This window comes from Nanorana parkeri, unplaced genomic scaffold (genome assembly GCF_000935625.1).
Source record: "Nanorana parkeri isolate BGI_ZX_2015 unplaced genomic scaffold, ASM93562v1 scaffold561, whole genome shotgun sequence".
In the NCBI taxonomy this organism is placed as follows: domain Eukaryota; kingdom Metazoa; phylum Chordata; class Amphibia; order Anura; family Dicroglossidae; genus Nanorana; species Nanorana parkeri.
Window position 1 is genome coordinate 29,102 of NW_017306829.1, and position 12,959 is coordinate 42,060.

The 12,959-nt window shown below is 44.6% G+C and overlaps 1 protein-coding gene across 3 annotated transcripts in view; it reads left to right on the forward strand.

The window, feature by feature from the left end:
• Positions 1 to 1,784: 1,784 nt before the first annotated feature.
• The window catches only part of POU6F1 (POU class 6 homeobox 1), a 68,654-nt gene continuing 57,479 nt past the window's right edge, over positions 1,785 to 12,959 (forward strand). For all 3 annotated transcript variants that reach the window (XM_018562109.1, XM_018562111.1, XM_018562110.1), the window contains exon 1: positions 1,785 to 1,834. The gene's annotated coding sequence lies outside the window, so the exon portion shown is untranslated. The remainder of the gene's footprint in view (positions 1,835 to 12,959) is intronic.

The following is a 12,959-nucleotide window of genomic DNA, read 5'->3' on the forward strand; positions in this document are numbered from 1 at the left end:
TATACAAATTAGTAGGGAAGCATGAAATTACATTTTTGGACTAAAACCAAAAATGAAATTTTTGTTAGGCCACAAGTAAAAATGACTGTTTTTTAATTATTATTATAATTTTTTCTTACTTTACTGCTTGGGGGTTAGGGGGAAATATCAGGGGTCTAGAAAAACCCCTGATATTTCCCTTTTAAAATAGGATAAGAGATTGAGGACTCCTTTTTCTGCAGCCCCTGTTATGAATGAACAAGAGGCCTGAGTGCTCCTGTCCATTCATACACTGTGGAGATAGTATGAGTTACTATGCCCACAATCATGAATAAACAGGAATTGATGTAGAGCACTTCTTGTTCATTCATAATTGGGGACACAGTAAACATACTATGTCCTCAGTTATTTACAAACACTCAGTGATCATTTCGAATCGCTGATTGCTTGTATCCCACTCTCCATCCTGACGGCAGCTGGATCGGCTCTTTGTCCCCTCGGATCCCCACTGCCTTTGCCAACATAAGCGGAGGAGAGCAGCGGTCATTGAAGGGGACACAGACCAGCACAAAGTGAGGAGGGAAGCTGTCAGGATGCACAGAATTGTTGGACGCATTTTCGACCGTTATGGTATTATAGCCATTTTGCCCATAGTACCATATTTGGCCGAAATATTTCAAAGGACGAAATTTCGGTGCATCCCTTCAAATTGGTCAATTAAACGTGAGATTGTATTCCATCACGGGAGTGATCTTGGAGCGGTGGCTACTTTACAACACACACAGGGCTTATGGGGAACAAAAGTAGCCACCCTCCAGAAGGAAGGACAGTGTCAGCACCAATTCAGAGATGATTTGAGGATGTGTACACAAATAAGCTCCTTTTTTTGTTAATAGTTAAGGTTTAGTGTCACTTGGAGGTCTGAGACCATTTATGTTGTGTTGATGTGATGCTGAAACCCCTGTGAGGGTGACCTGCTGTACAGGAATTTATTTTGAATAAAAATGGCCGAAAATGGCCTTAAATGCAAAAGGACCCAGTCCTTGGAAGCTCTACTCAACGCGGCACCTCACGGCATGTGACTGCAGGCACATGTGGGGTCGAAAGCTCACCTAGAATTTTACGGATGTGAACATTTTACGTGGTCTAAGAGGAAGCACTTCTAGGACCATTACATGTGTTTTATATGAATGATCTTTCTGCCAGCATATTCCTGGGGAGATATCTGTAGGTGTTCATGACTCCTAATAGAAGATGGTATTGATGAATTCTTCAATGGCTGTGAATATAATGTAATAGAAAGCTCTTCCATGTGCCCCCCCATACAAGCACCCCCGGTTCCCCTATAGCCATCAGCACCCCATCATCCCCTCACTCCCCAGCCTGCTATGTTGATGGCTCTTTAAGAGAACAAGCGCTCCCTCTAGGTCCCCGGCTGCACAGTCAGGCTCTGTATGCAGTGCTCGTCCTGCATATATTATGTTCATGACGCAGCTGCAAAAAAATGTTCGTGTAAAAACTGCATTGAACTTTATAAGACGAGACGGCGGATTTGTGCCTCCGCTTCGTCTATTCATACACTGCACGAGCTGCCGGAGTAAAAGAGCTGCCAAGGGGCATAACCGGGGAGAGAAAAGGTGATTAAATATTAATAAGAGGTGTCCCTACTCTTCAAGGAGCACCCCCCTCTATATCCATGCTAATAACAACCCCCGTTCATTATTATTGTGCGCGCCCGGTGCCTTGCTACCAGCGGGGCCCTGAGGTGAATTAATAATGAGGCGCCCGCTGTGACACCGCCATACCCCACGGTGCATAATGTATCCTTCCGCCGCCCGGACACCGCTTCTTCCCGGTAAGTCACCTAATTATACTGTACGGAGGGCCACATATAACGTCGGTGGGGGGTAAATGTTGAGGTTTTTTTGTTCGGTTTGGTTAATATGCAATGGTGTTAATTAACATAATTTATATATTTATGATAAAGATGAGGGGGGCGGGCAGTGCAGGCCGCCGTTTTGCATGGGTCGTGTTGTGAGTGCAGCCGCAGGACACGGGGGATGGTGTGTGATGTGAGGAGGGGGCGGATTTATGCAGAGAGATGGAGACACGTGAAGGGGGGGTACAGGCACGGGAATAATGCATAGATAAAATACAGCGCGGAGGGACTGGGTGTCATGGGGCGCCCGCCCGCACGTTTTTTTTTTCCTCTCGCTGGGCTGTGTGGCAGCGGTGCGGTCGGGCAGGCTGTCACTGTGATGGCATGGCCGTGTGACATGTGTCGGTGCTGGAATGCTGCGGGGACGGCCAGTGTTCAGGGGGAGTGGAGAGGACAGGGGGAGCTATAAATTATGTGCTCCTGGGCGGGAGGGTGAGAGAGGCCCTGCTGCTGTGTGCATGGAGGAAGCTCAGGGTCTGATTATTTATTCCTGAAGGGCTGAGCCATCAGCATGTTACTTACAAGGATTACACTGCAGCCAGTTTGACAACTTGGAGTCAATAAAACATTTTTTCCTACCATTTTATGTGTGTGTTGCTGCTGCTTCCCCCCCCCCTAAAATTCACAAAACAGTAGCAGATGTTAGTTGTCCTGGACTTTTATTTTATCTCTAGGTTGCGGTACAGAGCTGAGGTTGGCTTTCTAAAAGACCAGATATTAGTATTCAAGTGACACTAAACTCAGGAGTTAAATTTGAAAAATGCATTCAAGTACTTTAAAGTAGAACTAAACCTTCTTTTTTTTTGCATGTATGTAGATAGATGCAAAAACATAAAAAAAAGTTACCAAATAGGTTAAAACTTACCTGTGTTTTTGCCACACGCTCCTGTCCAAAGTTCTGATGATTTTCGAGCAGCCGTGAAGGATCATGGGGTGGACGCATGCGCAGTAGAAATCTTCGGTTGGGAGAAGAGGAGAGACACCGTGTAAGCCAATGCACGCAGCCGGGAGCGTGCACGTGCACAGACACCGTGGGACACAGAAGTCAGCGCTGGATCAGAGACTGGCACCAGCGCAGGAGGGACTCCTGAAAACTACTGGAAAGAAGATGATTGGACCAAGAGGCATAATTTAAAGGGTTAATAAACCCCAGGGGTGTGGAAATTTGAAAAAAAAACGACTTGTCCAAGGGCTAAAGCAGGGGCCGAATCTACTTGTCCCTCATGACAATCTACTTGTCCCAGTACAAAAAAAATGTTTTAATCAAAACCAGGGATGCACCGATATAGGTTTTTGGGTATCGAGTACGAGCACTGATACTTTGCTTTCGGTACTCACCGATACAGAGTATCGGTGCTTCTGTTTGCCCGGGAAGCCTGACATGCTACCCAGCTTCCTGTTTGCCAGGGAAGCCGACTCCATGTTGTTTGGCTGGCTTGATTGTGATTGGCCAGGAAACCGGCTTCCCAGCCAATCAGCATCGAGCCAGCCAATCAGGAAACCGGGGGCGGGTCATTAGTCGCTGCCCCACTTTCTGATTGCACGGGAAGCTGGCTCCATGTTCCCCTACTGCACTGCCGGTCAGAGGAAATCTTCAGGTGACCAGAAGTTCCAGTATTGGGGAAGGTATCGGAGCATTTGGGCTCATAATATGAGGTGAGTGATTTTCATTGTTCCTCATAGTTTTATAGTTGCCTCATAGTTCGAGCTGACGTGTGACAATGAAACTGTTGGCTCTATAGATCAGGAAGTGAGGGAACACATACCGTCGCTCGCTCACTTCTCGATCCTGTCCCTGCAAAGAGCCGTAACTGTCACTCACGGCTCAGAGCCGGCGAAGAACGTCCGTTCTTCGTCTGCTCTTCGGGCTCTATGGTGAGCTCGTGTGCCGTGGTCACGGCCGCGGTGACCGGACACAATAGCCGCCGATCCTTTCATACAAGTGATCTAATCAGATCACTTGTATAAAAACGAGCGGCGGCCCCACGCTGTACATTTAGCTCTGCTTGTCCGGAGCAGGGCTAAAACTACTCGCCCTGCGCCCGAAACTGCATGTCCCGGGCGTCGGGCGATAGGAATTCCACACCCCTGAACCCTCACGTTTGTTTGCATATATCTACTGCTAGCAAGCAGTAGATATATGCAAAAACTTCAACAACAAAAAAAAACCTTTTGAAAGAGGTTTAAACATACCTGTGTCTTCGCCGCGCGCTCCCGTCCGAACATCTGAAAATTTATCGGGCAGCCGCAAAGGATCTTGGAGCGGGCACATGCGCAGTTCAGATGTTCGGCTGGGAGATAAGGAGAGACACAAGGTAAGTCTCTGGAGCAGGTTGCACCCGCCTGCAGACTCCGTGGGACATCAGAGGAGGGGAGTCAGCACTGGATCGGAGACCCGCACCAGTGCTGGAGGGACAGCTGAAAACAACAGTAAATAAGAAAATGATCGGATTAAGAGGCATAATTTAAGGTAAGTCCTGACACTAACATTGGGGGGAGGGGGAAAAAAATCATTTATGTCACTTTAAGGTAAGTCCTTACACCAGTATTGGAGGGGGGAATTGTGGCTTTAATTATTAACAAAAATGTATCTTATTTGTGTATCACTCAGTTGCAGATCCTCAAATCAGCTCTGAATTGGTGCTGACACTGTCCTTCCTCCTGGAGGGTGGCTACTTTTGTTCCCCATGGTCCCTGTGTGTGCTGTAAAGTAGTCACCGCTCCTACCGTGTTTCCCCGAAAGTAAGACCTAGCACTATCTTTAGAGATTCCTGTAATATAAGACCTACCCCGAAAATGAGACCTAGTTCGGTGGTACGGTAGCATGTACTTTACCGCACTGTCCACTGTCTGCACCGCTGGCAGGGCCGTAGGAAGGGCGAGGCTGGGAGGGGGCGCAGCCAGGGCCCTGGTATTCTGTCATTTGATGGTGGGGGCGGCCCAGAGAGCAACCAAAGTACACGGTGGGGACTGACCGCTGCGCCGCAGTTCCTGCATGCCTCCGTGTTCTGATATCAGCAGACGCCTGTCTGCCTTGGCTTTTCCTTAGAAAGCTGCCGCCAGGCAGAAAACTACATTTCCCAGCAGGCAGTGAGTGAGGTGACTGAGCCTCAGTCACTGAGGGAACTTCTGATATTAAAACATTAAAAAAAATAAGACATCCCCGAAAATAAGACCTAGTGTGTTTTTTTGGGGGAAAAAAATATAAGGGAGTGTCTTATTTTTGGGGAAACACGGTAGTAAATATATTGCGGGCGTGCAAGTGACGCGAACATTGCATTGGGGAAAAATTACTGGCAGATGCATTTTTTTTCTAATTGTTTAATATTTAAGGAATGCAAAATATTTATATCACATTTTCTACCAAATGAAAGCCCTATGTTCAAGTCACCCCAAAAAAGAGTTTAAATATGTTAGGCTTGTGATGTTATGTGTATCTAACATCAATACAAGGACGGATTGATGCATGGGACCTTGGTGTGCGGGCGATTTTTTAATTTGACTGCTTTATACTTAAAATACGTTTGGGTACATGGCGAAACCTAAAATATATAAGGTCCGGAAATGAGACGCCCCTGAAACGAAAGAAACGCTCAGACTCGTGGGCAGTTTAGGAAGAAAAAGGCGCTGTATTATTTTCCCATTGAACGTACTCTGTAATTGTTAAAACGTTTCACCACTCACTAAAGTAGCTTTCTTGGTTCCTTGAAGCGGCTTAAATGAGTAGCGACCGCAGAGAGATGGATTACAGCAGAATTGGGCCCTAGGCTTTGGCCACCCATCCACTTGACTGAAATTGATAGGGATTGTAGTGGGCTCAGAGCAGACATCCCATTTGCATTGTCTGTACAGGCGTGGCCCTTTGTGTCCCAACACCGACTGCCTACAGGTTCATCCTCCTCTGTGAAAGGACAATCAGGTATAGAGCTTTGGCCATTAGCACTATCCCCCTGAATTAATGCAGGAACATGAAGGTTGTAGCTCGGGCCCTGGCTAGGTCTAAGTTGCCTTGTGAATGATCCAACTCTGCTGAAAGATCTTCAGTATTATTGAACAAGTCCATTCAAATGTGACTACTACTAGGTATGTTATGACCTCGATAATAGGAACCTTTATAAACATTATGGCAGGGGTGGGCAATTTAATTTTTTCCAAGGGACACAAGAGAAACTGGCACTGTTGTAGAGGGCCGCACCAATACGGCTTACTGGTTCAGCCTCCACAGCAGTCCCAGTTTCTGAATAAATATTGCACGGTACCGCGCAATGCATCTACCGTGCATAAGAGTGCTGCAGGCGTGTTGTATTGCCATTCATTTAAATGAAAGCCCAAACCCAACTCTTGGCCACAATGAGATCAACTACGCCGCAACATGTACCTCAATACCGTGTGCTGAAAACAGTGGTGCATGCGCTATTTTTTCAATCGCACAGTATGGTGCATCAATTGCATTGCGGCCAGTATGTGCGTTTGGTGTGCCATTCAAATGAATGGCAATGCACTGTAATGCACAGGTGGGTTGCGTGGCACTGTGCGTTAATCGCATGGCACCAATTGATTAACGGATTGACCTGGTGTGAACGGACCCCAGTAGTAAATATGTGCCCTGTCCCTTTTTTTTTTCCCCTTCATATGGGGTTTTAGCAACCAGTGACTGCAGAAAGTAAGACCTCTGACGTCACTGGTTGACAAGACTGTCTAGCGGTCCTAGCAACCAATGACTGCAGTGGACCCATGACCTCATTGGTTGCTAGGATGCCAGTTGTCCTAGCAACCAAGCACTGAAGAGGAACGCAGTCTGGACATGGATTGATCGCCGACTTGTGCTGGGCTATGGCTTGCAGTGGATGCACCAGCCTTGGAGACCTGGGCATCCGCTGTAATCCAACCATTAATGAGTGCAGGTTAGCGATCAGTCTGTGTGCAGACCGCAGGTCGGATTGCCACAGACCAAGGGCCATAGAAGGCTAAATGAGTGGAGTCTGTTCACATTGAAGTGAATGTAAATAAGTAGAAGCTGTTCAAAGTGAAAGCAACTTCATCTTATTTACTCACATTTACCTTGCAAAGTGAACTGACACTTTGTTACATGGGCAGCCTCCTCTCTTTTAGTAAATCAACCCCACTGTTTTTGTTTTATTTCTCTCACACATAATTGGGTATTAAAAATAAACACAAGTTGACTTTATTTGCTCTCACTTACTTTGCTAAGTAACAGCCTCTACCCATTTAGTAAATCGACCCTACTGTGCTATAAAATTATTTTTTGTGCATGTTGGGTAACAATTGTAAAGCTGGTTATACATTAGTAGTTAATTCAGCTTTTGGCTGTAGGAAAGAAATCAAACAGATTCCTCCTTCCATGCTAAACAGTGTGGATGCAGAAATATCTCACTGCGGCTATCCTGTTTTGACAGTCAGCCAATGCACCTGAACAGTGTCGCTGCAAATTTTTTCAGTGGGAGGTGGCAGACAGACCACCTACTGAGCGAAATTCTGCCAGCTTATCAAGAGTTGGACAAAATTCGCTCAACGTGTGGCCAGCTTTAGTATTATACGGGTAGTAATAAGCACCCACCTAGTCAGTGTAAGGATATTGGGAATTGTGTAGGTGTTTAGTGCACAAGTAGCAATGGCATTTTTTTAAAACATAATTTGTATTAGAATTTGCAGTTAACAAGTTTAATTAACAGAAACAAGTAAGGCAACTCAAAAGAGGGAAATAAGCAGTTACATTACTACATTATAGATATAGTCATATAACAAAGTACAATGATAATACACTTTCTACAAAAGAAGGGTTATGAAGCTATACAATAGGTAATGTCTAGCCAAAACACATAAAGGGCAATTCAGGAAAAAAAAAAGTATGGGTTTAAGGATAAAAAAAGGTTTTCACTAGGATTGAATAATCAGATCAAGAGGAGACTTCTGATATGGTATGTGGAGTAGATACCCACATGCCCCAAATTTTATCAAATTAGGAGGATCCATAATTTTGCATAAAAAATAGCATTCTTAGGACCGGTTCACACCACAAAGCCTCTGGAACGCACTGTATTGCAACCTGGCCGGCTCCAAGCATTCAGAGTAAGAGAGGGTGTGGCGGTGCATTGAAGTCAGTGTCACCGCAGCCACGGCCCTCACCCGCACCTGAACGCATAACACATCAGTGCTTGTGTTCCGGTCCCGTGCGATCTGCAAAAATAGTGCTTTCAGCATTTTTGCACTGGACCGAAATGCAAGCACTAATGTGCCACACGTTCGGGTGGGGGGCGTGGCTGCGGTGCCATTGACTTCAATGCACCACCACGCCCCCTCGTCCCTGAACGCTGGGAGCCGGCCTTGTTGTGATACAGTGCGTTCCAGAGGCTGACCGCTCTAGAACGCACTGTTTGTGCTGTGAACCGGCCCTGAGAAATGTTTTTTGATGGGAGGAAAGTGATACATTTCCAAACAGGTCCAAAAGACATACCTTAGGTGAGAGGATGACTGGCAAGTCAAAGGAGACAGTCATAAATGCCAAAAGCTCTCTCTGTGGTCTATATTTTGTTATGCAGTAATATGGTGAATACTTTGGCTAGTTTTTGAAAAAGGAAAGTGCTTTTTTTAACCCCTTGAGCACTTTAGAAATGTCTGGTATGTCCAGGCTTCAATGGGTTAAAACTAGGGTTGCACAGATACCAAGTACAGTACTCGGTACAAGTACGAGTACATGTACCGATACTTTTGCGCTCCAAGACTACACTAGAGAAAAATTCAAAAGTTAGGAGGCAGCTGTCATTTGTAAGGAGCACACGGAGCTCCTGGGATTTGTACATCTCTGTTTTAATGTATGATTTTGTTTTTATAAATATAGATAAAGGGATGCACAGATACCAGTTTTGCGAGTACGAGTACTGGTACTTGCCGAGTACTTACAAGTACGAGTACTGATACATTTTTGTTTATTGTCATGTGACAGTTTTTCTAAAACAATACAGACTAATGATTTCAGGACAGTGGTGGAGCGCCAGAGCAAGGTCCCAGCTGCAACCTCTGCAACCCTGGTAGTTCTCATGAAAATGCCAAGTATCTGCACTGGTACTCGAAAAGTATCTGTGCTTCCCTAGTTGAAACAAGATCATGGCTTGTAATAGAAACAAAGTTAAGTGAATTTTTTTAAAGTGTCAAGAAACATAAATGTCATAAAAATTAAAAATAACACATGCAAATGTGTATGTAAACAACAATTGCGCAGCTCACATTGGCTATTACTGCACTCACAGGAGGAGAGATCATTCTAGCTCCTTATTTATATTTAACTCTAATGAGCAGTAATTTTTTTTGAAGTGTCACCTATTGGTAATTTTGTATAGCGTAATCTTTTGCTTTTTTACAGGCACACAGTTCTGAGGCTTGACATATTTGCTAGCCATTTACTCAACACAACCTCATGTTTTATGCTACATATTAAAAAAAAGAAAAAATCAAATTGTGTTTGTGTGCACTCAAATTCCTTTTGATGTAAGTGTTCCTGAAAACACAGATTTGATAAACAGGTGAAGAAATATTGTGCTTCATACAAAAATGTCTTTTTATATTTTGTCTTTTTACTCTTCAGCATCTCTGGATCAGCAAATGTGTATAATCATTGGGGGGTGTAAATAATTTTCTAGCCAAAATGCAGATTATGACATTTGAGTAAAAATAAAAATTTGGTGTGGACTCAAAAGTTACAAGGACATGGCTGTAAAAAAAACCCAACAGTTTATTCATCAGTGCAGCGTTTTTTTGTTTGTTTATTCATGGAGCTGAACGCAGGTGGTGTGTTTTCAGTGGATACACGAACACACATTCAGATAATTGCAGTCTGCAAGAGTACAGAAACTTTACATGTGTAAATGATGTTCAAACAGAAACAAAAACAACAACAAAAATACATTCTAAATATGAAATATAAAATATAAATCTTTCATATCAGAAAACCAGGGAGCCGCAAATACGCAGGTGCCAAGATGCAAAAAGAGCATTTTAAACTGAGCAGGAGGAATGGAAAGAGAATGTTACGCATTTAAACGTATACGTGTGTTTGCTCATCTAGATGCAAGCATTTTACTGATCGTTTATGCAGGAACTTTTTGGCCAGAAAAAAAACATGCATATAGGATCAGTTCATTTCTTATGTTCATGTTCATGTAGTGTAAAACAGGCCTTTGCTTTACCCACCAGGGCAAAGCAACATGTCTGCTTGAATCCCCCCTACCCACAGCAGTGCATACTTGCCATTCCTTTGCTCCCTATGGCTCTGTATGGCATTGGAGCTGAGATAAGTATCGTGTAGGGAGGAGCATGTGACCCAATCAGCGCTGTCAGAGGAGAATTTATAGACTTGTGTGAGTTATGATTGCAGCAGGTTGGGGCTCATGCAGAGCTTTTGGGAAATTGAGAGACAAGGACAGAACGTTGTCACCCAACTACAAGAAGTGCCTGAGCTTTATGACAGGATTACCAGGCATTATTTTAAAGTGACTCTGTCAACGCAGAGACACTTGTAAATACCTTTCCATGGGCCTTGTCCTGGAACATCGCCAATTTCCTGTATTCAACACACCTGAAGTGTCAAAAATTTGTAGCGGCTGGTAAACAATGAAGTGGCAACCAGACCTAGACCACTAGAAGGTAAGTATATTCCCTCTTTTTTTTAGCAGGCATGCTTTTGGTATTCAAGTGAATCTGGGGAGACAGGGTAACTTTAATAAGCTGATCCACAGTTGCAATACTTTACTGGCTCATGTGAAAAAACTATGGATGTATCGATACCGATACTAGTATGCTCAAATGCTCCCAATGCTTATCCCAATACTGGAACTTCCAGTATCAGGAAGCTGGACGGCGAGTCATTACCCGCCCCCAGCTTCTTTGTTGGCCAGAAAGCCAGCTCCATGCTTCCTCGTCAAGCTGGCCAATCAGGAAGCTGGGTGGTGAGTCATTACCTGCCCCCCGGTTTCCTGATTGGCCAGAAAGTCGGCTTATCAGGAAGCGGGGAGGCAAATCGGGAACACGGGTACTTACACTAGCTGAATTAAAAACACTCTTAATCATTTGTTTTAGTGATTAGGTTCACATCTACTTGAAAGGTCTGTGCACACCATGGCATTGCAATAGCACGTATTACTGCAATGTAACATTTTGAATGGCACCTCTACAAATCGACAGAGCGCATTTGTGCTACAACAAATGATTAGTGCTGCAGTAAAAAACAAAGTCACAGTGTCTCCTGCATTGGGGACTATGCGGAATGAATGGGCTGTGGTAACACCACGACATATGCTACAAAAAGGGTATTGCAGTGCACGCGTTACCACAGTGCAGCCTGGTGTGAATGGGCCCTCAGGTGAATTTGAGTGGGAATCAGCTAAATTGGTGGCCCTTCTTTTGGGGAAATGTGTGGGGAAGCAGAAACAAGTGGTATGGCTTGTGTATGAAATGTGCCATGACAGTTATGTGGGAGCTGATATTTCTGGCTTCTTTTTGAAAGTGCAGGCTCCAGTACTGGAATCTTATCTTTCCATTTCACTACTTATTATGTCACAGACTTGGAACAAACATGTACATGTTATGGTATCAAGACATGTAATATGTAAACACGAATTGGTATTTCCAAAAGAAATGACATCCTCAGTACTTTTTCAGTACAGATTTCTTTCAAGGATGTTTAGTCATATTTGTATCTGTATGCTTAAAAAATAACAGCTACAGTAATAGACTACCATATGAGGGGCACTATCCTGGGGCCATCTATAGTCGCCTCTGTACTTATTTTGAAATTTCATTACAGGTTGGACACATGAGGGGGCAATAGTAGCCTACTGGTTATCAAGCACAGTCTGAAGTTGTGGTTCTAAAAAACAGAAAAAGGGAGACGGAAGCGCCACAACCTAGCGCAATGACTGTGTAGAGAAGATTGGTGGTAAAGGGTGTTCAACTCACCTGTCGGAGGGTGGGAGCTCACTTTGGACAGGTGGTTGAGAGCGTAGTTGGGGGTAGCAGGAGCGATGAAGCTGTGCTTATTCTTCAATAGGTGATAGCATGATGGTCCCAAGTGTGATGAATGGAAATACGAATAACACAGGTAGTGAGACTGGGGGAAAGTCACAAGTAACAGGAGACTTCTGTAACGATGGGGGTGGGATGCGTGGCTGGTGATGATGCCGTGGGTGGTTTCTTGTTCCAGGTCATGCAGAGATCCTGGGGGTGGTCCTGTGGGATAGTGGGAGCTCGCCTTGACGGGGTTGAGAGCGTTGTTGGTTGCAGGAGCAATGAAGCCATGCTTCTTCTTCACTGAGTGATAGCGTGGTGGACCTGAGTGTCTTCTCTACACAATCATTGTGCTAGGCTGTGGCACTTCCGTCTCCCTTATACTGTTTTTTAGCACACAGGTCGGATACCCGGTCCTGACATAACTGAACCAGCACAAGACCCCCCTGAATTCTTTTCCAATCAGACTACCAAACCGCTCCTGCACCTCACTACACTCCTCCCCTCATCACCCCTCGAGGGGCGCTGAACACGGGACAATGCTCCTAATTTTTTGAAGTTGTGGTTCTAAGTACTCTATTTAGCTCTGTCATACAACTTGGTGTTCATTTCAGAGCTGCTTAGATACTATTTTACCAATGACTGATTTCTAACTGGTCTTATAGTGAAGTTTCAAACTGTATAAGTAACTTTTGCCTAGTAGACTGAATCCACACCTCTGAACAGAGGGGTCAAAAACCATTGTGGCTGGTTAACGCCTAAATAGGTGGCAATGCTATGCTGGAGGCCAAGTGCACAGACCTCACTGCTGGAGTTCCTGAAAAAGGAATTGATCTCTACTGACCTTCACTCACTCCTATGCTGCTCCATTCTGCCACCTGAAGTGAAGAAAAATATCCAATACTTCCATGTATAGAGAGTATGTGACTAACTTCCCTTCCATTGCATACAGCGGCTTGCAAAAGTATTCATCCCTATGGCATTTTTCCTATTCAGTTGAACGACCACCTGGAATTAAAAA